This window comes from Macaca thibetana, chromosome 1, assembly GCF_024542745.1.
Source record: "Macaca thibetana thibetana isolate TM-01 chromosome 1, ASM2454274v1, whole genome shotgun sequence".
In the NCBI taxonomy this organism is placed as follows: Eukaryota; Metazoa; Chordata; class Mammalia; order Primates; family Cercopithecidae; genus Macaca; species Macaca thibetana.
In genome coordinates, this window is record NC_065578.1 from 31,978,682 (window position 1) to 32,004,862 (window position 26,181).

The 26,181-nt window shown below is 48.1% G+C and overlaps 1 protein-coding gene, 1 long non-coding RNA gene and 1 pseudogene across 2 annotated transcripts in view; 2 read left to right on the top strand and 1 right to left on the bottom strand.

Annotated features, from left to right (window-relative positions):
* Nucleotides 1-26,181, top strand: part of AZIN2 (antizyme inhibitor 2) — a 220,298-nt gene that overhangs the window by 85,660 nt on the left and 108,457 nt on the right. The gene's annotated exons all lie outside the window — the stretch shown is intronic.
* LOC126958285 (60S ribosomal protein L18a-like) lies at nt 2,759-3,282 on the top strand (annotated as a pseudogene).
* LOC126958536 (uncharacterized) lies at nt 10,491-23,395 on the bottom strand. Its single transcript, XR_007727213.1, has 2 exons — nt 23,098-23,395; nt 10,491-10,693 (listed from the first exon to the last, which is right to left on the bottom strand). It is a non-coding gene; the product is annotated as an uncharacterized LOC126958536 (long non-coding RNA).

The window sequence follows — 26,181 nt, forward strand, 5'->3', positions numbered from 1 at the left end:
ACTAAAAATACAAAAATTAGCTGGGCATGGTGGTGGGCACCTGTAATTCCAGCTGCTTGGGAGGCTGAGGCAGGAGAATCACTTGAACCTCCAGAAGGCAGAGGTTGCAGTGAGCCAAAATCGTACCACTGCACTCCAGCCTGGGCAATAGAGTGAGACTCTGTCTCAGAAAAGAAAAAAAAAAAGTTGTATACACTTGCTTGTGCAACACACTGTGTTAAATGCTACATACATTTTATCTGTTACCCTCACAGTTTTTATTTATTTATTTATTTTTTTGAGACAGAGTCTCGCTCTGTTGCCCAGGCTGGAGTGCAGTGGCTCAATCTCAGCTCACTGCAACCTCCGCCTCCTGCATTCAAGTGATTCTTCCGTCTCAGCCTCCCAAGCAGCTGGGATTACAGGCACCCGCCATCACGTCCAGCTCATTTTTGTATTTTTCACCATGTTGCCAGGCTGGTCTTGAACTCCTAACCTCAGGTGATCTGCCTGCCTCGGCCTCCCAAAGTGCTGGGATTACAGGTGTGAGTCACCTCACCCAGCCCCCCACAGTGACTTATGAGGGAAGTACTATTATTATAACTCACATTTGGCAAATGAAATTAAGGCCCAGAGAGGTGAAGTGACTTACCCAAGGCCAGAGATAGCAAACAGTGGATTGGATCTGCTCTCCAGACGACTGCCCTCAGCAGAAATTGTCATCTTGTTTGGTGTTTCTGCCCACTCAATGACAGCACTTACCATCTTACCACGAAGAGATATAGACGATGTTTTGATTTGGTTGTCTGTCCTCTCCACTACCACATAAGGGGACAGGAGCTGCTAATTGCAAATGCCCAGAATACCAGTGGGTGCTGCATACATGTGAAATAAATCCCTTTAGGAAAGCTAATAGAGGTACCCTCGAGTCTCAGATCTTTGTGCCCTTGGGCAAGTCATTCTGGGTCTCAGTTCCCTTATCTGTGAAATGGGGATTATAATATACATCTCACAGGGTTATTGCGATATTTAAATGAGACCAGGCCATGGAATTTCTATAAATTGCCATACAAATGGCAACTGTTGCTGCTTCTATAAAGATGACGAGGATGATGAGGACTGCGGAAGGAGCAGGGAAGGAAACCAGGATCTAGAAATCCCAGAACTGTATCAGCTCAGACAGGAAATTCTCAGAAGACATAGCCGGTTTGCAGTGTTCCCAAAACTACCATATCTTCATTCATTCTTCATTGATGGAACACCTATGTACCAGTGCTTGATCTCATTTCATGCAAAACTCTGCAAAGCAGACACTCAAATTATCCTCATTTTACAAGTGAGAAATATAAAGTTAGAGAGATGATATGACTTCCCCAAGGGAACACAGCTAGAAAGTGGCAGAGGCAGGATTTGAACTCCGATCTGTGTGATTCTAAATCCTTGTTCTTTCCGTTTTCTACTCCAGTTTTTTCAGTCTTCCCTTCATTCTTCAGAACATTTATCAAGCATCAATTAAGTGAGAGGCCTTTTGCAGGGGCCAAGAGATACAAGCCCCAGACTCTGGTTTCTGGTTTAGCTGGCGAGGTAGATAACTCAATGGATATTTACATTTCAGCATGGTAAACTCTCTCTGTTGCGGGCAGGGTAGTGCGGGTGATAGAGGAGTGGGCCATTGCTTTAGACTTGCTTTTCTCCTTGGTCTACAAGACCCCTGAGGCACATCTCACACTTTCCAAATGGCTCCCTTCACAAGTTCCCCTCACCCCTCCTGTTTGGGGGTGGAGGCGGGTGATGTAGTGGGGAACAGAGCAATCAACAATTTGGTCCAAAAGAGGCCTGGTGCGGTGGCTCATGCCTCTAATCCCAGCACTTTGGGAGGCCTTGCGGGGATGATTGCTTGAGGCCAGGAGTTCGAGACCAGCCTGGGCAACACAGTAAGACCCCATCTCTGCAAAAAAGTAAAAAAAGCTAACTGAGCATGGTAACAGGCGCCTGTAGTCCTAGCTACTTTAGAGGCTAGGTGGAAGGATCACTTGAGCCCAGGAATTCAAGGTTGCAGTGAGCAGTGATTGCGCCACCACACTCCAGCCTGGGTGACAGAGTAAGACCCTGACTCGAAAACAGAACAAAAAAACATAATTGCCTCTAAAATAAATCTCTTTCAACTAGCCCTCTTCTCTCTTCTGTCTTCTCTCTCTCTCTCTCTTTCTCTCACACACACACACACACACACACAAAAACACACATTCTGGGGGTGATGGGATTAACGCTGGTAGAACTGGTTTCTCCATCCTTCAGCATACCTGGATGTAGTGGTCCTTGCCTCTGCCCCAAAGCCAGAATGACAGGAAACTTGCATTTAACATCTTGTTACATATGCATTAAAAAGAAATCCAGGAGAGTTAACCCAGCTGTTAACGGTGATTATCTCTAGGTGATGAAGATATATGTAATCTCTATTTTCTTATTTTTACTTATTAGCTTAAGTTTTTTTCTGCCATGAATTTATTAAGTTTTTTAATAAGTAAAAATAAATACATAAAATTATTCTCTATTTTAATAATTATTTGTGGTCCCACAGATGGAGGTATTTCTATTAAATACTAAGAAGAAGGCTGGGTACAATGGCTCACGCCTATAATCCCAGCACTTTTGAAGGCCAAGGTGGGCGGATCACTTTAGGTCAGGAGTGGGCAAGATGGTGAAACCCTGTCTCTACTAAAAATACAAAAATTAGCCTTTTCCTTTTGCGGGTGGTGGCGAAGGCGGAAAGAAAGCCATGAAGGCCTCGGGCACACAACGAGAGTACAAGGTGGTGGGTCGCTGCCTGCCTACCCCCAAATGCCAACCACCACCCCTCTACCGCATGCAAATCTTTGCGCCTAATCATGTAGTCGCCAAGTTCCACTTCTGGTACTTCCTATCTCAGTTAAAGAAGATGAAGAAGTCTTCAGGGGAGACTGTCAACTGTGGGCAGGTGTTTGAGAAGTACCCACTGCGGGTGAAGAACTTCGGCATCTGGCTGCGCTATGACTCCCGGAGCAGCACCCACAACATGTACTGGGAATACCGGGACCTAACCACCATGGGCGCTGTCACCAGTGCTGCCGAGACTTGGGTGCCCGGTACCGCGCCCGGGCCCACTTCATCCAGATCATGAAGGTGGAGATCACGGCCAGTAAGTGCCAGTGGCCGGCTATCAAGCAATTCCACGACTCCAAGATCAAGTTCCTGCTGCCCCACTGGATGCTGTGCCATCAGCAGAAGCCATGCTTCACCAGGAGACCCAACACCTTCTTCTAGGTACAGGGCGCTCTCGCGGGTGTGCCTCAAATAAACTCAGGAACACCCCAGTGGGGGGGGGGGGGGGAATTAGCCAGGCATGGTGGTAGGTGCCTGTAATTCCAGCTACTCGGGAGGCTGAAGCAGAAGGATTGCTTGAACCCAAGAGGTGGAGGTTGCAGTGAGCCGAGATCGCACCACTGTACTCCACCTTGGGTGACAGAGGGAGACTCTGTCTCAAAAAAAAAAAAAAAAAAAAAAAAAAAAAAAAGAAATACTCTCAGCAGGTGTTTGTCCTGGGCACTGGCAGCACACAGAGAAGAAGTGAGAGCTCATCCAGGATTAAAAACAAGAGTCACCATTCCTGAAGGATTTCTCTGAGCCCAATTCCTTGTTCCTTCATAGTCATTGATATGCATATCTCAGTTAATCCTCAAAATCAGTTTAGGAGAAAAATTATTTCACAGCTGAGGAAACCAAAGATCGTGAGACTCAGAGAGGTTCCATTATTTGCCCAGGGACACACAGCTAGAAAGTGACGGAGGCAGGATTTGAATCCAGATCTGAGTGACTTCATAGTTTGTAAATTTTTAACCTCTGAACTTTGCCCTTCCAGTTGCAAGATGCTGATGCATTCTTGTATTTCCAGCTCTTCACACACAGGCACTCATCGATATTAGCACTGCCTAAAGAAGTCAGTGAGGTAAAGATCATTCTCTCATTTTCCAGATTAGAAAATTAAGGCCCGAGAGGGGACCTGCTCAGTGTGGTCAGCTGAGAAGTAGTGGCATTCCTTCTAGAATCCAGGTCTCCTTTCTTGCCTTGGGCAGCCCTCCTCCTTCCGCTACTTTCTGCCAACTGCTGAGGCTTCCTTCTCGAAACAAATGACTCAAGGTAAATCACTGGTTGGACTTCCCCTTTCTCAAAACACAGGAAGTCTGTGTTGTTTGCAATCCCTGTGGGTGAACAGTTTCAGCTCAGTTATGAAGTAGGCTGGGCCACATAGAGGACTGGGTCCTGCTGGGGCAGGGCTCCAGGCTACTGGGGCTGGCACAGCTGCATTTTTCCTTCCTGAGGGTCATGTCAGTGTGTCTGTCAAGTCAGGTTTGATGTCTTACCCCAAAGAGCCGCTATACTATTATGAAATTTAGAAAAATGAGCCCAAGAGGGAGGGGCCTCTCAATAATTAATAATGACGACTACTATTATTTCATGTTTATGGCACATTAATCTTCCAACCAGGCACTGTGCTAAGTGGCTGACACGTGAACCCATTTGAGCCCCGTAACAGCCCTAGTGATAAGGTTCTATAGCTTTGGAGCCAAATAACACTAGCTACAAATCACAGAAATGCCACTTTCCAGCTGTGACAACAGGGACATTATTTACATTCAGTGAATAAATACTTTTGAGTGCTTACTATGTGCCACGTTTCAGTGAACAGAACAAAGATCCCAGCTCTCTTGTGATGTTTACATTCTACAAGGTAAAGCAAATTGTAAACATAATAAATAAATAAATTATAAATAAGTATAAATACATTGTGTTAGAAACTGGTAAGGGGGGCCAGGCACGGTGGCTCAAGCCTGTAATCCCAGCACTTTGGGAGGCCGAGACGGGCAAATCACAAGGTCAGGAGATCGAGACCATCCTGGCTAACACAGTGAAACCCCGTCTCTACTAAAAAATACAAAAAAAAACTAGCTGGGTGAGGTGGCGGGGGCACCTGTAGTCCCAGCTACTAGGGAGGCTGAGGCAGGAGAATGGCGTAAAACCGGGAGGCGGAGCTTGCAGCAGTGAGCTGAGATCCGGCCACTGCACTCCAGCCTGGGCGACAGAACGAGAAAAAAAAGAAAGTGGTAAGGGAAAGATACAGTAGAGCAGGGAGGAGACAGGGAGTGCTGATGCAGCATCAGTGCAGGCAAGAGGCAGGATGAGTTGTTAAATAGTGGTGTCAAGGAAGGTCTTGCTGAGAAGGTGCTATGCATACAAAACTTTAAGGAGGTGAGGTTAGCCATGCAGGTAACTGGGGAAACCCTTATTAAGCAGAAGGAACAGCCAAAGCAAACGCCCTAAGTGTGCTTGGTGGTTTCAAAGAGTAGCCAGTGCTGGGTGCAGTGGCTCACGCCTGTAATCCCAGCACTTTGGGAGGCTGAAGCGGGCGGATCACAAAGTCAGGAGTTCATGACCATCCTGGCCAACATGGTGAAACCCATCTCTACTAAAAATACAAAAATTAGCTGGGCATGGTGGCGCGCCCCTGTAGTCCCAGCTACTCGGGAGGCTGAGGCAGGAAAATCACTTGAACCCGGGAGGCGGAGGCTGCAGAAAGCGGAGATCGTGTCACTGCACTCCACCCTGGCGATAGAGCAAGACTTTGCCTCGAAGACAACAACAACAACAAACAAACAAACAACAAAAAAACAAAGAGCAGCCAGGAGGCTAGTATGGCTGAACAGTGGCCAGGGAGAGAGTCCTCCCTACCCACAATGTTGCCCCAGTCATTCTTTCTTATACCTTGTTCTGTGCTTCCTTCCTTGCTCTTCTCATAATTTCCAAGTATTTAATTTACTTGAGTGTTTGCTTATTTCTTGTTCATTTCCTCCACTAGCCCTAAGTTCCTTAAAGTCAGAGAACACGTTAGTTTTACTTGGTGTTGACCACAGAGCCTGGGACATAGAAAACACTTGAAGTTGAATTAATGAGTAAACCATCCATCCATCCATCCATCCGTCCATCCATCCATCCATCCGTCTAGTCACAGTTATGACAGAATCTTCCCATAATGTAGAATACTATTTCTCAGGGTAGCACTGGTTACCCTGAGAGTTCTAGTTCAGGACATTAGCAACACAGTTAAACTGCAATGGGTTCCAGTTCTGGTTCTACTGTTTACTAGTTGTGTGATCTCAGGCAAGTTAAGAAAAACCTCTCTGTGCATCATATCTATCAACTGGCAAAACAGTAGTATCATTGTCTAAAGGAGGGTTGTAAGCAGTATAAACAGCACCACGGGTATAGTGCTTATGTATGTGTTTTCTCTATGCAGTCTAGCCATGAGCGTGAGGAGACCACTTCCTTCCTCCTGTACCAAATCCTAAAAGGGCAGAGAGAAGGGCAAGGGGTGCTATGGTGAGGCTACAGAACATCCCTAATGTGTGCTGCCACATCTGTGCTGTGTGTTGGCAACTGGGATTGGCCCTAGGGTCTTCACTGAAGTGACATTCTGGGGATACTGTTCTTGCTGTGTAGCCCCCCGCAGCCTGATCCTCTGGCCTTTTTCTGCTAGACAACCTTTAGTGGAATCTTATTGCTTGCAATTGAGAAAGTTAAATGATACAGATATTAATACTGAATACCTATTTCTTTTTCTTTTTTTCTTTTTGAGATGCAGTCGGGCTCTGTCACCCAGGTTGGAGGGCAATGGCATGATTTCAGCTCACTGCAACCTCCACCTCCCAAGTTCAAGCGATTCTCCTGCCTCAGCCTCCCAAGTAGCTGGGATTACAGGCACCTGCCATCATGCCTGGCTAATTTTTGTATTTTTAGTAGAGACGGGGTTTCACCGTCTTGGCCAGGCTGGTCAGATCCTGACTTCAGGTTATCCGCCTGCCTCAGCCTCCCAAAGTGCTGAGATTGCAAGTGTGAGCCACCACGCGTGGCCCTGAATACCTATTTCTATGCCTGATACCTTACATTTTATTTTATTTTATTTTTTTGAGATGGAGTCTTGCTCTGTCACCCAGGCTGGAGTGCAGTGGCGCGATCTTGGCTCACTGCAAGCTCCGCCTCCCGGGTTCACGCTCTTCTCCTGCCTCAGCCTCCTGTGCAGCTGGGACTACAGGTGCCCGCCACCACACCCGGCTAATTTTTTGTAGTTTTAGTAGAGACGGGGTTTCACCGTATTAGCCAGGATGGTCTCATCTCCTGACCTCGTGATCCGCCTGCCTCGGCCTCCCAAAGTGTTGGGATTACAGGCGTGAGCCACTGAGCCGGGCCTCCATTCATTATTTCATTAACTCTTTACACAGACCTGAGAGGCAGACATTAACCCCATTTTACAGATGAAGGAACCAGCTCAGAGAGGTGGAGTAACTTGATCAAGGTCATGTAGCCAATGACTGGCAGAACCAGGGTTCAGGCCCAGGATGACTCCTAAATTGCTCTCTCAATGTGATTAAAGGCCCCAGCAGGATTTTCTCCTCCAGCACTTGCTGTCAGTGATGACAAAGCACAGCTCAGTTCAGCCGGAAGCGAGGAAATCATGTGAATCTGGTCCCTAAGCAAGAAAGAGAAATGGGTCGGGGCAGCCTGGGAGAGTTCTAGAACCTGGAGGGGAACATAGGCCTTGCCTAGGTAAGTGCTTCAACATGAGGAGTCCTGTCCCTACTGCCCCTAAGACCAGAGACATTTTCTCTGTGAGGTCTGAGCCCAGCTATCGTGGAATGGCCTGATTCTCATGAAAATGTGGAGATAGAAAACATCTGGGGGGGCTGTGGTTGCCAGGCAACAACCAGCCATTCACTCTCTTGCCAGAATCAAGGAGGCTGTCTGATGCTGACAGAGATAGCTGGATCTGAGGCCTGGAGACCTAGATTTTGGTTCTGATTTGCTGTGTGGTCTTGGGCAAGTCCCTGCCTTTCTCTGAGCCTTCGTTTCCCATCTTTTATGTAAAGAGCAGTCAGACTTACAAGTGACAAGATGAACAGGCACCAGGTGGTCAGAATTAGAGTGATAGTATGGCACAGGGAGAGGACCGGGGCAGGTCATGGGTGAGGGAAGACTCAGTTCTCCTTTCCATCCTGCCCTAGGCTATCCTGACTCTGGTTACTAGCTAGGGGCAAGGGACATTTCCTTTCCCACCCTGAGCTAATTCAGGCCACCCAGACTCCATCCCAGGCTCAACCTTGCAGCTCAGAGTCTAGGAACTGTCTTCACACCCACAAATTAGCACAGCCACCACCTACTCGGCCAACTTTTCCCCATGGGGAGTTTCCTCAGTTCCTGCTGAAGTGAAGCCACCCAGCTTTGGGTGTTTCCCTGGACACCCATCAGAGGACCTTCTGACAGTTTGCAGGGATTGCACTGATGGTAAACCCTGAGGGTGGTGTGTTTCGCAGCAATCAGAAGAGTTAACATTTTCTGTTTCACATCCATTACAAAATATGACAGCAGCTGTCATTTGCTGGGCCTGGCACAGCCTCAAATGCTTTATGTCTGTAATCTCATTTAATCCTCATATAATTCAGGGGGATAGGAATGAAGGTCCTATTGTACAGATGAGGAAATGGAGCCTCAGAGAGGAGAAGTGATTTGCCCAAGGTCCCAGTAAATGGTGCAGACAAGACTCCCACTCAGGGCCACAGCCTGGGGTTTAACCACTACAGGTCACTGCTTCCTCACAGTCCCACCAGACAGCATCAGAGCTGGAAGGGTTTCCACCTGCTCCCAACTTTACAGATGGATAAATCAAGGCCCAGAGGGAAAAAGTGACTGGCCCAAGGTCATGTAACAAGTTAATGCTAGAGCAGATTCTAGGACCACTCTGCTCAAAGGCTCACCACACTATTCCAGAAAACAAAAAGTACCCCAGGCAGAAGCAGCGGATAAATCAGAAATCTTATTTTAAGAAATCCATAGCATTTCCTAGGAAGTCAAACAGTGCAGGAGGTTCACAAGACAAGGATCTCACAGAGGTTCTTGAGGTTAGGGCAGAGTCCCAGCATTCCTCTAGGCAGTAAGGGGCCTGTGGGTGTCACTCTTTTGGTCCTACAGATGAAGCTGCAACTGCAGCTACTGGCGGAGGTGATATGTATGTCCAGAATGTCCTCAACTGCCTCGCCTAGCTAATGACTACCTGTCTTCAAGTGTTAGTTCGAGGTCACTTCCTCTGGGAAGGCCTCTGTGAACCCCTATAGATTCTCATGGCCCTCGCTCTTTTCCATAAGAGCACTGACCTCGGTTTGCCCTGTGGACTCATATCAGAGGCACATTTAACTAACACCAGCTTTACAACTTATCCTCCAACCACTGACTTCCAAAGATGCCACCCCAGAATTTGGTATTATCCTCACAAAACCAAACTCATCTTTTAGCATGCGCTAAGCTGATAGATGCTGAATATAGTAACAAATTGGAGTCACCCCTGCAGATACCAGGAGCACTCCTGAATTCTCTGCTCAACCTCAATGCATCCCTAGAGATGGGGTCATTTTCTTAAAGGCAGAGAGGCTTCAATGTCCAGGTATCTCAAGACAGCCTTTCCTTTAGTTACTTATTTTAGCATACGAAAGAATTTGAAGATGGAAGAGGGGACAACCAGCCCAGGAATGCAGCCCAAGAAGCTGGAAAAGTTATGAAAACCAATCCTCATTGAGCACACAAAAGAAGTATTATGCAGTACAGGTAATTTAAGGGCTTTATTTTATTTTATTTTATTTTTTGAGACAGAGTCTCGCTCTGTTGCCCAGGCTGGAGATGGTGTGCTCTCGGCTCACTGCAACCTCCGCTTCCCAGGTTCAAGCAATTCTCCTGCCTCAGCCTCCCGAGTAGCTGGGATTACAGGCGCCCATCACCATGCTCAGCTAATTTTTGTATTTTTAATAGAGACGGGGTTTCACTGTGTTGACCACGCTGGTCTCGAACTCCTGACTCCAGGTGATCTGCCCGCCTCGGCCTCCCAAAATGCTGGGATTACATGTGTGAGCCACTGCACCCAGCCCTAAGAGCTTTAAATGTAGTTTTGGGTATGTCTTTTCTACCTGACTGCTGACTTTAAAACTGAACCCCGTTCAGAGACACCCCCATTATGATTATAAATATGAAAGAGTATTGAATTTCTACACACACATCTCTCCACAGACCCAAAGTCCCATGATAACTTGTTTGGCTCATCTCACTGTAGCCACACCTAGCATCATGCTGGACACAAAGCAGGTACTCAGTAAATGTTTACTGAAGGAACAACTCAAACATGCTTACTTGTGAAAATAAGACCAGAGTGGTTTGTGTGGGTCTAGGTGGCTACAGGTGCTCTCACTCTTCAAGACAAGAAGGCACATAGGCACCACTGTGCACCTGTTCCTCCAAGTACACCAGGCCAGAGGCAGAGTGAAGGTGAATGTGGATTTGTATGTGTTTATTCACTCTACACTATGTGAAAACTGGAGCCAGTTTTCTATAATATTTTTGGCAATTACATCTGTATCAGTTTCACAAATTACCACAAATTTGTGGCTTAAAACAAGACGATTTTATTGTCTTACAGTTCTGGAAGTCAGAAGTCCAAAACGGGTCTTATGGAGGCTAAAATCAAAGTGTCAGCAGGGCTGCATTCCTTCTGGAGGCTCTAGGGGAGAATTGGTTTTCATAACTTTTCCAGCTTCTTGGGCTGCACTCCTTGGCTGGTGGTCCCCTCTTCCATCTTCAAAGCCTGCAACACAGCATCTTTAAATCTCTCTTTGTTCTATCTTCATACATTATCTTCTCTCTTATAAGGACCCTTGTGATTACATCAGGCCCACTAGGATAATCATCCAGGATGATCTCTCCATTTTAAGATCCTTAATGTAATCATATCTGCAAAATCTCTTTACCATCCGAGGTAACCTTCACAGGTTCTGGGGATTAGGACCTGATATCTTTAGGTGGTCATTACTCAGCCTACCGCAGGATATCATATTTTGCTTTGTTGAGCAAGATGCTCAATACATGTTTGGTGAATTGCATCGTAACAGAAAGAAAAAGTACTGCCCCAGCAGAGAGCCCACAACCTGAGTACCCTGGAGCTGTAAGAGCTGAGCAATCATGGGCATAGCATAACCCAAAGCTCTCCCAACATACGGGGGAGGAGCTGAATCACTAAGCTCCCCAACACTCAGGGCATTGCTGTTTCTCTTTCCCCCGATACTGGTCACTCCTGATCCAACCTCTTTCAGGGATCAAAATTTCTGTTCTTATATCTTGAAGAAATAACTTGCATGTGTTATTGTTATTAAACAATTTAAATCTTTTTTTTTTTTTTTTTTTCTAGAGACAGAGTCTCACTCTGTTGCCCAGGCTGGAGCGCAGTGGCGTGATCTCAGCTCACTGCAACCTCCACCTCCCAGGTTCAAGTGATTCTCCTGCCTCAGCCTCCCGAGTAGCTGGGACTACACGACTGGCTAATTTTTTGTATTTTTAGTAAAGACAGGGTTTTACCATGTTGGATGGGTTGGTCTTGAACTCCTGACCTCAGATGATCCGCCCACCTTGGCCTCCCAAAGTGCTGGGATTACAGGCATGAGCCACTGTGCCCCGCCTAGAATCTTTATTTCTATTTATTAATTGAGAAAAGGAACCAACTGTTTTAGTTGAACATGAACTTCAGAGTCAGAAAGATCTGGGTTCAACTTCTTCCCGGAGAAAACACCAAATGGCAGACGACTGGTGCAGAGAGTTGACTCAGACGCCCTGGGGGCCCAGGAATGGGAGGTCATAGTGGTTTCCGTGGAGGCTTTGGCAGTGGCGATGGGGCCTTGGGGTAGTAGTTGGGGTCAGGGTCTGGGCCATGGAGCTTGCAGAGGCAAGGGTGAAGACAAGGAATGGATGCCTGTCACCAAGTTGGGCTACCTGGTCAAGGACATGAAGATCAAGTCCCTGGAGGAGATCTAGCTCTTCTCCCTGCCCATCGAGGAGTCTGAGATCATTGACATTTTCCTGGGGGCATCTTTCAAGGATGAGGTTTTGAAGACCACGCCTGTGTAAAAACAGACCTGCACTGACCAGCACACCAGGCTCAAGGTGTGTGTTGCCAATGGGAACTACAGTGGCCACATTGGTCTGGGTGTTAAGTGCTCTGAGGAGGTAGCCACTGCCATCCGAGGGGCCATGACCCTGGTCAGGCTCTCCATTGTCCCTGTGCAGAGAAGCCACTGGGGGAATAAGATGAGTTAGCCCCCACACCATCCCTTGCAAGGTGACAGGCTGCCGTGGCTCTGTGCTGGTGCGCCTTATCCCTGCTCCACTGAGGCAATGGCGTCACCTTGGTCCCTGTGCCCAAGATGCTGCTGATGGCTAGTATTGACCAGTGCTCCACCTCAGCCAGGTGTATTCCATCGTAACAGAAAGAAAAAGTACTGCCCCAGCAGAGAGCCCACAATATGAGCACCCTGGAGCTGTTAAGAGCTGAGAAATCAGCTGGACACGGTGGCTCATGCCTGTAATCCCAGCACTTTAGGAGGCCGAGGCGGGCGGATCACAAGGTCAGGAGGTTGAGACCAGCCTGGCCGACATAGTGAAACCCTGTCTCTACTAAAAATAAAACAAATTAGCTGGGTGTGGTGGCATGCGCCTGTAGTCCCAGCTACCCGGGAGGCAGAAGTTGCAGTGAGCCAAGATGGCGCCACTGCACTACAGCCTGGGCAACAGAGACTCCATCTCAAAAAAAAAAAAAAAAAAAAAAAAAAAAAAGAGCTGAGAAATCATGGGCATAGCATAACCCAAAGCTGCACTGCCACCTGGGCAACTTCGCCAAGGCCACCTTTGATGCCATCTCCAAGAATTATAGCTATCTGACCCCCAACCTCTGGAGAGACACCATATTCATCAAGTCTCCCTATCAGGAGTTCACTGACCATCTCATCAAGATCCAGACCAGAGTCTCTGTGCGGAGGACCCAGGTTCCAGCTATGTATACAAGATAGAGTTTTGTTTTGTTTTTTGAGACAGGGTTGCCCGGGCTGGAGTGCAGTGGCATGACCTCCAGGGCTCAAGCAATCCTCCTGCCTCAGCCACTCCCCAACCCTAGTAGCTGGGACTACAAGCATGCACCACCGTCCCCAGCTAATTTTTTGTGTGTTTTTTGTAGAGACAGGGTTTGCCATGGTGTCCAGGCTGGTCTGGAATTCCTGGGCTCAAGTGATCCGTATGCCTCGGCCTCCCAAAGTGCTAAGATTACAGGTGTGAATCACTGCCCCTGGACAACAGAGTTTTTACACAAGAAAAATAAAATGAATTAAGCCTGCTTAAAAAAAAATCTGGATTCAAAGATCTTGGTTCTACCACTTACTAGCTATAAATAGTAATTTTAACTCTGAGAAGCCTCAGATGATGTTTTTGTTTCATTTTTTTTTTGACCTGGAAAATAGAGATAACAGAACCTCCATTATAAGGTGGGTGTGACAAATAAATAAGATCATGTATATCAAAGTGTAGTCTCCAGACCAGCTGCATTAACATCACCTGTGAAGTAGCCCCACTTCTGACATACTGAATCAGAAACCCTGGGCATGGGGCCCAGCAATCTGTGTTACAACACACCCTCCAGGAAATTCTGGTGTAGTTCAAGTTTGAAAACCACTGATATCTATGTAATACACCTAGTACCCAATTGGTACTCAACAAATGATTCTGTCACCACTATTGCTTACTACTGACAGTTCTAGCATATTCCCTCTGAGATGTTAAGTTGGTTATCTATCTTTTCCCCCTCATGTCCTACAAACGCTGTCTGTCTTAATATTTGGGTTGTCTGCTAATGCAGTCTATCACCCACACAGCTGCCCTTTAATATAAGGTAGTCTTCTGGTCTTTCCTTGCGTACTTCCAGTAATAGGTAGCTCACTATTTATCTGGGCAGGGTAAACCCCCTGGTCAAGCCTGTTCATACAGGCATGCCAACTGCGTATGCACTGTAAAGACCTTCCCCTAAAGGCCTCTTCTCCAAGGTCCCTCAGCTGTGCTTAGGTCTCTCTTCAGCTTTAGGGTAGCTCCCCTGTACGTCTGAGCCTCAAATGAAGCTTGATCAGCCCTGAGGAGCAGGGGAGGTTTCCTTCTCAAATCTGGGACCGTGTTTCTACTTGCTTGCCTGGTGTTTTGGCAGCCACTTCACCCCGCTGACTCACTCTGGTTTGAGGTCACCCAAAACCCCCAAGCCTTCTTCTCAGGAACTGCAGGCACTTGCGTCGGCTGGGTCACTCCAGTCCTTGATGTGTGCAATTCATTTCTTAAAAATAACATTACTTTCAAATTATGAAAGACATACTTGATATAGTAAGTTAGGAAAACACAAAGGGGAAAAAAATCTCACTGGTAATGGTCATCCTAAAATTGACATCTGACTTTCAAAAAAAGGATCCTGTATTTTTGTATTCAAGAAAAAAAAAAACAAAACACCCACTTAGGCAATTTCCATTTCTGGGGCAAAGAAAAGAATCAGAGAAAACGAAACTAATGTACCATAGGAATCATTGTGAATTCCAGCATATATGGACATCTCTTGTCTCATAATTCAAATGTACATCAATGCATAACAATGTAAACTCATCCCCCCAGAGACTACCATTGTTAATCTTTTGGATATAGCCTCCAGTCCTTTTCAGTTACCATCCTGTATTTTTTAACTTAACTCTAGGTCTAAATTTAGCACTGAATTTGGAGATAGACAAACTGGTTCAAATTCTGGCTTTTGTGCTTTTGAGTTATACCACTTTGGAAATTCATTTAACCTCTTGGAGCCTCAATTTCCTCATCTGTAAAAAGGGGCTGATAATATCTGCTTCCCAGGTTTGTTGTAAAGATGGAAATTAATGAGGGCCAGGTGAGGTGGCTCATGTCTGTAATCCCAGCACTTTGGGAGGCTGAGGTGAGAGGATCAGCTGAGGTCAGGAGTTCGAGACCAGCCTGGCCAACACGGTGAAACTCTGTCTCTACTAAAAATACAAAAATTAGCTGGGCATGGGGGCGCATGCCTGTAATCCCAGCTACTCGGGAGGCTGAGGCAGGAGAATCACTTGAACTTGGGAGGCGGAGGATGCATTGAGTAGAGGCCGTGCCACTGCACTCCAGCCTGGGTGACAGAGTGAGAGTTCATCTCAAAAAAAAAAAAAAAAAAAAAAAAAGAAAAAGGAAAAAGAAATTAATGAGAATAAAGCTTCTGGCACACAGTAAATGCCTGCAGAGTTTGTATTGGGGTTGCTACTATTAACTCTTCATCTGGCCAACTACTGCTCCCTTCTTCCTCCAAGGCAGATGCTGTCCTCCTTTGTATCTTTCCCTGCCTTGCTGCTCCCATACATCACACTCCCTCTCTGTCTTGCTGCTGTCCCATGTCTATCTTTGTGTTATAGCATCAGACACATGACACAGTGCCCCTCTACCCTCTAAGCTCCTCCAGGGCAGGACCATGTCCACCTTATTCATTTCTGTGTTCCCAGGGTCCAGCAGAAGGCATGACCCAGTGTGGCTCTCAGGTTAGAAGGGGCTGGATAAGAATTTGCGATGGAGGCCGGGTGTTGTGACTCGTGCCTGTAATCCCAGCACTTTAGGAGGCTGAAGTGGGTGGATCACCTGAGGTCAGGCATTTGAGACCAGCCTGGCCAACATAGCGAAACCCTACCTCTACTAAAAATACAAAAAAAAAAAAAAAAAAAAAAAAAAAATTAGCTGGGCGTGGTGGTGCGTGTCTGTAATTCCAGCTACTCAGGAGGCTGAGGCAGGAGAATCGCTTGAACCCACGAGGTGGAGGCTGCAGTGAGCCGAGATAATGCCACTGCACTCCAACCTGGGCAAGAGAGCCAGACTCCATCTCAAAAAACAAACAAAAAGAATGCGTTGAAGGAATGAATAAACTTAGAAGAGATTGACTGCATGAATGAGTCAGTAACAGCAGATATCATCCACCAGCAGAATCCTCTTTCTCCTAAGGATAGAATCCTCCACCTCCCAGACTCCATCTCAAAAAACAAACAAAAGGAACGTGTTGATGGGAGGCCGAGGTGGGCGAATCATGAGGTCAGATCGAGACCATTCTGGCCAACATGGTGAAACCCTGGCTCTACTAAAAATACAAAAATTAGCTGGACGTGGTGGCATATGCCTGTAATCCTAGCTACCTGGGAGGATGAGGCAGGAGAATCACTTGAACCAGGGAGTCAGAGGTTGCAGTGAGCCAGGATCGTGCCACTGCACTCCAGCCTAGCGACAGACAGCGACTCGGTCTCAAAAAAAATAAAAAAACAAAAAACTGTTGATTGAATGAATAAACTTAGAAGAGACTGAATGCATGAATGAGTCAGTAATAGCAGGTGTCATCCACCAGAATCCTCTTTCTCCTAGAGACAGAATCCTCCACATCCCAAGGTGGGTCCTGCCACGTGTGGGATCAGGGCTTCTGCCTGGCACAGGCTGGGATGAGAGGCTCTGCCCCTCATAGCGAGAGCGTCGCTAGGGGCAGAGCCATCCTGGGTCAGGGGTGAAGGGAGGGGGCAGGGTGGGGCTGGAGTGGTGGGAAACTTGTAGCAAAGGTGGGGGGTGCCCTTGCCTAACTAGGCGGGGCTGGAACCCGAGTACTGATGCAACCAAGATCGTTTCCTACTGCAGCCGCACTCCGGCTCCCACAGTCTGTCACCCCATCAGTGATGACTGAGGCGTGACCTCCAGGAGGGCCTGGCCTACAGAGCAGAGAAACAGAGGCCTTAGGGATAAAGGGTGGCAGCCTGGCTGGCCGGCCTATGAATCCAGGTCCAAGCTCAGCGGGTACTTCCTGCCGCCAGGTCCAGCACCAGCCAGTTCACCTGCTGTGCAACTTTAGCTAAGACATGTCTCCTCCCCGCTGCCTCAGTTTCCCCATCCTGGGGGACTCTTTCTGCTTTGGCATCATTAGAAGTCTTACCTATTTGCCAGACATCTTCAAAAATTTTTCTGATAGCAAAACAAAAACCAAAACCTGATACTCAATACCATTTTTGAGTCCACTGAGCAGCCCCTTAAGAGAAGCAGACAGCTCAGAGTCAGGCTGAAAAGCTGTGTCACCCTAAGTTACTTCCCTGTCTTCAGTTTCCTTTTCTGTAAAATGGCCATTGATAATGACTGTTTCCATCCCCACAAAACAGCTGTGAGGATTAAGTGAGCTGTTGGATGTAAACTGCTTTGCAGGGGTTGGGAGCATTACTCTTACTCTGAGAGAGGCGGTAGCTCCAGGCCCAACCTTACTGAGGCTAGTCCCCGACACGCCCTCAGCTTGTGGCAGCAGCAGAGATGGTAGGGCCTCCTGGGACATTCCTGAGCCTGTTGTGGCCACAGCTGAAGAAGCAAGTCTGCATGTACTCTGTGGTGAGAGCCTGGCTGGTCTCAGGGCTTGCAGGGAAGGGAGTTTTTAGAGAAGGAAATGGTTGTGGTGAGACAGAATGATGGAGCAACTTCTTGGGGATCTGGGTGGAAAGCCCCCACTCCTGGTGTGTTCTCATGGTGGGATGTGGAGCAGATAATGCAGCCCTGCACCAACCTCAATCACCATCAGAAAGTACCTGGTGTTCACCGACTGCTGGGCTAGAGCAGAAACAGGTTTTAACGTGAAACCTCAGACCACTTGCCATTTCTAGGCCTCAGAACCTCCCTCCCTGCAAGCAATTACTAGGGTCATCTGGAGGCTGGTCCCACCAGCCAAGTCTCTATTCCACTACTGTAAGGGATGGGCCAGGAAAACAGCCTTTGGAGTTAGCTCCTGATTTGCTGGTGACATGGGATGTCCTTTCCCCTCTTTGGACCTTGGTACTGGATGTGATGAAGTTGTATCTGGTTTGGCAGTGGCATAACCTTGAACCCAAGATACTGTGGCCATGCCAAGTATTTTGTAAACTCTGGGCTGTTGGACAGTAGAAAGGCCAAGTGCTGTGGAGGAATGAAGAAAACACCCGGGACAATTGAGGGCTTGATCACTTTTCACAGAGCAGCTTGAAGGAGACCCAACCTTCTGTGTTTCCACTTCCTCATCAGCAGAATGGGGACATTTTTTTTTTCGTGGTGGTTGTTTGTTTGAGACAAGGTCTCGCTCTGTCATCCAGGCTGGAGTACAGTGGCACGATCATAGCTCACTATAGCCTCCATCTCCCGGGCTCAAGCGATCCTCCAACCTGTGCTTCCTGAGTAGCTGGGACCACATGCATGCGCCACCACGTCTGGCAATTTTTGTTTTTGTAGAGATGGAGTTTTGCCCTATTGACCAGGCTGGTCTTGAACTCCTGGACTCAAGTGATCTGCCCACCTCAGCCTCCCAAAGTGCTGGGATTAACAGGCATGAGCCACTGTGCTTGGCTGGGACATTCCTCTTTAGGTCTCTCCTTCTTTCTCTGTAGAACAGGAAGAATGTGAGCTTCCAGGGTCCTGGGCCCTGTGATTCTGCTTCTCAGCTGTGACCTTGGGCAAGTCACTTCACCTTCACCTCTCTGCATCTTGGTTTCTCCATCTGTCCAATGGGTATTTTCCCCCGCCCCACTCTCAGAGTTGCTGAGGTGAAATGGGGTCATGAGCACTAAGGTGTTTTGAACAGGAAAAGTGAAAAGAGATTCTGCAGGGCAGCTCCTTTGAAGCCCCAACCTCCTTGCCCTCACCTGTCCTCCCAAGAAGGTGTAAAGACTTTTGTGGAGTTCCACCTAAAACAGAGACCCCTGGTTAGCTCCTTCCTCAAGCCCTGCTGGGTTATCTGACAGGCCCATAGCCTAACCTGGCTGGTGTGGTGACTGGCTGCTTCTCTCTAGCTGGCACAACCCTGGAGTCCAGGCTAGGACAGAAGAGGCCTGGGTCTCTGCCCAGTGGCTTCTGCAGCAAAGGGTTTTCTAGTCAGATAGAATGGGGTTTGAGCCCCAGCTATGCCACTTTTTAGCTGTAGTTTTAGCCATTTCACAATTTGATGGTGTCAGTTCGACTGCACCATGGGATACCCAGATAACTTTGGACTTGGACTGGAACTAAACCACTCTCCTGGGTCTCTAGCTTGCAGACTCACTCTGCAGATCTTGGGACTTGCTGGCCTAGCGTGATATATAGAGAGCCTATTGGCTCTGTTTCCCTGACTGGTAGAGAGGCCTTGGGCAATTTGCTGCTCCTTCTGAGTCTTTGTTTTGAAATCTGTAAAAAATATAATAATTTCTAGCACAAGGACCACTTCCCTGCTTTAGAATTCCCATTATTGGCCGGGTGCGGTGGCTCATGCCTGTAATCCCAGCACTTTGGGAGGCTGAGGCGGGCAGATCACAAGGTCAGGAGTTCAAGACCAGCCTGACTAACATGGTGAAACCCCATTTCTACTAAAAATACAAAAATTAGCTGGGTGTGGTAGTACCCGCATGTAATCCCAGCTACTCAGGAGGCTGAGGCAGAAGAATCGCTTGAACCTGGGAGGCAGAGATTGCAGTGAGCCGAGATTAGACCACTGCACTCCAGCCTGGGCAACAGAGCGAGACTTTTTTTTTTTTTTTTTTTTTTTTTTTAAGAATAATTACCATTATTTACCGAAAAGAACTCTAAATCTTCTTTGCAAGTATTTCAAGGCCATGCTCTGCTCTGCCCTGGCCCACGTTGCCAAAACTGATTTTGTCCATCACTGACTAGACACTCTCACTGGACACCATTCCCTTTCCAGCCTCCATGACTTTGTACAAGCTGTTCCCTCCCTTGAAATACACATACTCTTTCGTCTACCTGGTAAACTTTCACATGTCCTCAGGACGCATCTCCAATGTGTGTTCTTCTCAAGGCTTTCCCTGACTCCCCTAGGAGTTGTCTGTGCCCTCACAATGCCTGGCACATCCTTTGGCTATTGCATTATCCATGTCACATTGGGGCTTGGGGTCTGTATGTCTGCCTCCCTCCAAACTGTGACCCCTTGGAAGGCCTGGGTCCAAATCACTCATCTCTATATAAAACAATAGAGTGGTAGTTTCCCCTTCCTCGTGTTCTTTCAACATTTTTCAGTTTCTGGAGCACTTTTAAGATCCTTGATCTCACTGAAACTCACTGCAACTCTGGGAAGGAGACAGAGCCAAGATTAAAGCCCCCAGGCCTTCCTGGCCAGGGCTTTTTCAGAAAGGAGATGTCCAGTGGGGAGTGGGGGTTACTTCTTTGGTATCTAAGGTTTCCAGTTCAGCAGGAGGTTGGGACCTGCAGGTTGGCGGATGGTGGAAGGGCAGATGGAGGCGACAGGAAAGAGTCAGGTCTAGGGTAGGTAGGAAAGGGCTGGATCTGATTTCAGATGTGTATCTCTCTGTGGGGCCTTAGGCAGCACTCATTTCTTCTTTTCCTTTTCTTCTCTCTTCCTCCTCTTTCTTCTTCTTCCCTTCCTGCCTCCCTTCCTTCCTTCTTCCTTCTACTCTTCATTTCTTCCTCCTTTTCCTTCTTTTTTTTTTGGGACAGGGTCTTGCTCTGTCACCCGGGCTGGAGAGCAGTGGCGCGATCTTGGCTCACTGCAACTTCTGTGTCCCAGGTTCAAGCGATTCTCCTGCCTCAGCCTCCCAAGTAGCTGGGATTACAGGCATGCACCCCCACACCTGGCTAATTTTTGTATTTTTAGTAGAGATGGCATTTCACCATGTTGGCCAGGCTGGTCTCAAACTCCTGACCTCAAGTGATCCACCCACCTTGGCCCCCCAAAGTGCTGGGATTACAGGTGTGAACCACCGCAGCCGGCCTTCTTTTTTATTTTTTTGAGGCAGGGTCTTGCTCTGTCACCCAGGCTGGAGTGCAGTGGCACAATCTCGGCTCATTGCAACCTTGACTTTCAGGGCTCAAGCAATCCTCCCACCTCAGCCTCTCAAGTAGCTAGGACTACAGGTATATGCCACCACACCTGGCTGATTTTTTACTTTTTTGTAGAGATAAGGTCCCACTATGCTGCCCAGGCTGGTCTTGATCTCTTGGGCTCAAGCAATCCTCCTGCCCTGGCCTCTCAAAGTGCTGAGATTACAAGCGTGAGCTACTGTGCCCAGCCTGCAATTTTCATTTCTTTTTTTTTTTTTTTTTTTTTGAGACGGAGTCTTGCTCTGCCGCCCAGGCTGGAGTGCAGTGGCCGGATCTCAGCTCACTGCAAGCTCCGCCTCCTGGGTTCACGCCATTCTCCTGCCTCAGCCTCCCGAGTAGTTGGGACTACAGGCGCCCGCCACCGCGCCCGGCTAGTTTTTTGTATTTTTTAGTAGAGACGGGGTTTCACCGTGTTAGCCAGGATGGTCTTGATCTCCTGACCTCGTGATCCGCCCGTCTCGGCCTCCCAAAGTGCTGGGATTACAGGCTTGAGCCACCGCGCCCGGCCTGCAATTTTCATTTCTATCTTCCATCTCTTGAATTGTTTTTAGCTCCATAAAAGGCAGCTCTGAGGGTCAAAGTGGAATGTATAAGATAATCAAAGTGTGAGTGCTCTGGGAATGAAAGGGACTGAAGAAACTATAGACGTGGCAAATACATGACCCTAAATATATTCAAACACTTCAACTGCTCCCAGCTTGCTGACGAGTGATCTGTTATTGTTAGAACCCCCTCCCAGGTCCTCTAAAAACTCGTCACCAGAACCCAAGTCTTTTCCTTAAGGGCTTAGAGGCCCTCCCAGTACCACAAAAGCTCTTGAATGGGATCAAGACCCTCTTAGGGCCCAAAGATACCCCCTCCAACTTCAGGGCTTCAGGATGCAGTGTTGAAGGGCTTGGAGCTTCCTATAGCTTACAGGTCTCTGATGGTGGCACCCACATCCCTTAGAGAGATTAGAGGGGCCTGCACTGCTTGCCTGGAATGGGGCTCATGCTCCATTTCATCCAAAAGCAGTTCTGTTTGCAATCTCAAGTGCAGAAATACCATAATTTGCTCTGAATGTCTGCTATGAGCTCTGGGGACCCTGGGCACCCTCCGGATCAGAACAGGGTTGCTCTCAAGTCGAACATATCTCTCAGGCCACTATGGTATTCCTCCAGGAAGTTGTTTTCCAGGAAAGTCCCTGGGAAACAACTGGGAACATGTGTCTGTCATTCAGGGGTAGCCTGGCTCAGGGCAAGGCTGGGAAAGACAGCAACAATTTTCCTCCATGATCTCACCAGGTTATCCTAGAGCCCAGAGATGTGTGTTCTCATCCTAGTTCTGACCTTGTTGTAACCACGGATGAATCACTTAGACTTCCCAGGTCTGTATGCCTCTGACTAGGGAGAGTGGGCCCTATCTCACAGAGGATCCAGCAATATTAAAGATATGAAAATTCCTTGCTGTTGACATTTGAATAATGGGAGAAAAATACCAGTGGGAGGGAACTGCAAATTAGTGGGCCTTGAGTCAGACAGATCAGAGTTTTGGCCTCAGACCTCCCTTACACTGGCCAGATGCCCTGAAACAAGTCATCTCGTACTTGGTAACAGTCTTTCTGTGCTGCTTCAGGGAGCCGGTCCTCTAGAACCTCATGTTCAAACTGCAACTCAGGGATACCTTCCCTGTCTGTGCAGGGAGGTCAGCTTATTGGTATGATCACATCTTTAGCATTTGTCTTCCCAGCCAGACTGAGGGCTCCCTGCAAGAATTTTGTCTGACCTGTCCTCCAGAGGCCAACATGGGGCCTGGCCCATAGGTGCTCCCTGTTTCTGTATCACCTGCAAGTTCTTTCAGTCTCGACTGCCTCGCTAGGCTGCTGGAGAAACCCAGAAGGTAGACGATGAGACCCACAAATATGAGGCATATGGAATGCATGGGCTACCCTGTGAAGAACTTTACCTGAGGTTGGAAGGGGGCAGAGTGCCCTGAACAGGAAGGCACAGGGTGGCCTTTGGCCTCCAGGAAAAGGGAGGAAGTATGAGACACGGGGAAATGCAAACAGCAGGAGGAACAGTGTTACCAAGCTGGGACTCCAGAGGCTCAAGGCCCTCCCCAGTGCCTGTGAAGCCTGTGTGTGGGCTCTGCTCCTTGTAGCCTTGTAGCCTTGAGCTGTGGCTCAGGAACTTGGTACTCAATCCAGTCCCTGCTGCCTCCCACCTGCCCTGTAGCCCCATCTCCTTGCACTCACACCCTCTCCCTACCATCTGCAACACGGAGCTCACCCTTTCCTCAACGCACCTGGTCTTTTCTGTCTCCAGACCATTGTGCAGGTTGTTCCCTCAATAGGAATGCACATCTCCTTCTCTACCTGGAAGATGCAGTAGCTCCATGTCCTTCCTATAGGGAAGCCATCCAGGACATTGCAGGCAGTCAGCTGCTCTCCCCATGGAGCCCTGCAGCTCCTTGGGCATCCTTCTCGCTACGCAGTGCAGTACTTCCTTCTCTGTATGCAGTGCAGCATTTCCTTCTCTCTATGCAGTGCAGCACTTACCACACTGGGTTGATGGCTCATTTTCCTGTCTGTCTCGCTCCACCCGCCCCCTACCCCCAACTCCTATCACCCCCTGACAACCAACTGGGAGCTACTTGAAGGCAGGGATCAGCTCAGCTCCTCTCTGTGGCCCCAGTGCCCAGCAGGGTTTGGTACCAAGGAGAGATCCTAAATAACCTGGGGCCTGTGTTCTATGCAGGAGGGACTACTTTGTGGTATCCCAAATGTCCAGCCTCTCATAGATGATATGAGGGAGGGAAGGTCACGGACAGGAGCAATCTTATTCAACTGCCTTCCAGGAAACTGAGGCCAATGAAGGGGTAGGGATTTGCCCAAGGTCCCGCAGCACATCAGCCATGAAGTTGGGCCTGGAACTCAGGGGTCCTGGTGCTTGGTCCCCAGCTCTGGCTGCAGCAGCCTTGAATAGTGTCCAGGCATTGAGCCAGGGTGTCTGGAGGCCCCAGGGGCCCACCTATGCAGCTGCTCACTCCACTCTGGCTCAGCCCCTCTGACCTGGCTCTCAGCCAAAGGCAGCACGAGGCTCTGGCTGCCCCTGCCAAAGGTCATGACATCAGCAATTTGAGGAGGTGGCCAGGCCACTTCCCTATGGGCAGCTCAGACACAGCAAGACCAGGAGTAGCGTCTCTATTGGACTGTGGGCTCTGAGGCTGGTCTCCCAGGTGGACAGTGTCCTTGCCAACCTGATTAGAATCTGGTTAAACCCGAGGTAACAATCTGCAGCCCACAGAGCAAAACACAGTATGGAATATGAGTTCGACAAATGTTCATTAGCATATCATTATTACTGTGACGATGATGAGATCCTACCCAGCACAGTAACTAAAAGCACAGGCCCTGAAGTGCGCCAGTCAGAGTGCAGTCAGGCCCGCCATTTACCAAGTTATGCAAGTTATTTAATTTTTTTATGCCTCAGTTTTTGAACCTTAACGGGAGAATAATAGTATCTGTCTCATAGGGCCCTAGGAGAATGAAATCATTTAAAATGCGTAAGGTGGCTGGGCATGGTGGCTCATGCCTGTAATCCCAGCACTTTGGGAGGCCAAGGTGAGTGGACTGCTTGAGGCCAGGAGTTCGAGACCAGCCTGGCCAACATGGTGAAACCCCATCTTTACTAAAAATATAAAAATTAGCTGGGCATGGTGGTGTGCGCCTACAGTCTCAGTTACTTGGGAGGCTGAGGCATGAGAATCACTTGAACCCAGGAGGTGCAGGTTGCAGTGAGTGGAGATTATGCCACCGCACTCCAGCCTGGGCAACACAGTAAGGCTCTATGTCAAAAAAATAAAATAAAATAAATGCATAAGGTAATTAGAATGGGGCCTGCAGAGAGTAATCAGAGTTAAGTGTTAACTGTTGTTAATACTATTAAGTGGCCAAAATCCTTGGGCTAACAGAACACCCCTGGCCTCTCTCTCCTACTCCACATTAAAACACAAACTGACTACATCATCCCTTCCCTGCTTGAAAAGCTTCAATAACGGGCTCTAAAATGTGTCCAAACCCTTCGCATGACAGTAAGGTCTGCTCTTCCTTGTCCTCTGCCTGCTTCCCTAGCTGCTTCTCCCACCCACTTCCATTCTTCCCAAGTTCCTTCAGCCATACGCATACTGACCCTGGAACCTGCTGTGCTTTTTCATGCTTCCATGCCTCGTACAAGCTCTAGTGTCTTTCTTTCACCACCTAGCAGATTCCTGCTCAATTTCCTGTGTGCCCAAAGTAGTTGATCTCTCCTGTGTCCCCTTCATGCTCCAGATATCCTTTCATCCCAGCACACATCACCCAGTATTACAATGGACTGTTTACATGTGAGTTTCTCTCTAGACTGTGAATGCTTCCAGGGTTGGATTGTACCCTTTGCTTCCTGAATTCTTTTTGCCTGACTCGATGCCAGCAGGCCTGTGGCAGAACCTCAATGTTTGTGGAAGAAGTGAGACTCCTAACTACCCATCCCTGCATCAGAGATGCAGCCCTGATCAGTCGGTGCTAGGCATGGCAGGGTGGAGACTGGGACCTACTCTTTGTCTTTGAAGGAGCCCCAGTCCCCTGGAGAAGATGAGTCCATGTATTTACAAATAAAAGAGTGCAGAGGCTGCATGAATGGAGTGTGGGCCAATCACATTTCCAGGAGACAAATTAGAGGTTGCCAGGTGGGTGTGGAGAGGAAGGAGACATAGGAGGAGAAACAGGGAGGTACTGATTTCATGGAACTCTAGGTGGTTGTTTTGCGTGAACATAAAATTAAGAGAAACATGAAGCCAGACAGGCCTTGTGTGGCAAGATGATGAGCCTAGACTTTAGCATGCAGGCAAAACTCTTCCCCGGTCCCTAATTCTAGGAACTCTTGGCCCAGGGAGGGGTTTCTAGGGCATTTCTTTGTTTCCTACAGCAGCAATGCAAGCTGAGGTATGAACCTAGAAGGGAAAGGCAGCCCAATTTATAAAACACATTTAATTTGACACAGCTTATCTGATTCTCACAAAATTCTGCCCTCAGTGGCTGCCTGGCAAACTCCTACTAACCCTTCAAGGTGTGGCTCAGATGTTCCCTACTTTGAGGCCTTCCCAGATCCACTTAAGCTAAGTTGATCGCTTCCTGATCTGTTTTCCACTGCTCTCCACAAGTCTCTCCGATTTTATACCCATCTCCTCTGCTAGACTGAGGGGTCCTTGGGGGCAGGCAATGTCTCATTCATCTTTGTTTCTTGGTCTCCCAGGCCCAGCAAAGATAAGGCAAGAGTAAATCTGTTGAATTAATAAATGTGGTATTACTGTGTCTATTTTGCAAATAGAGAAACTGAGGCTCAAAGAGTG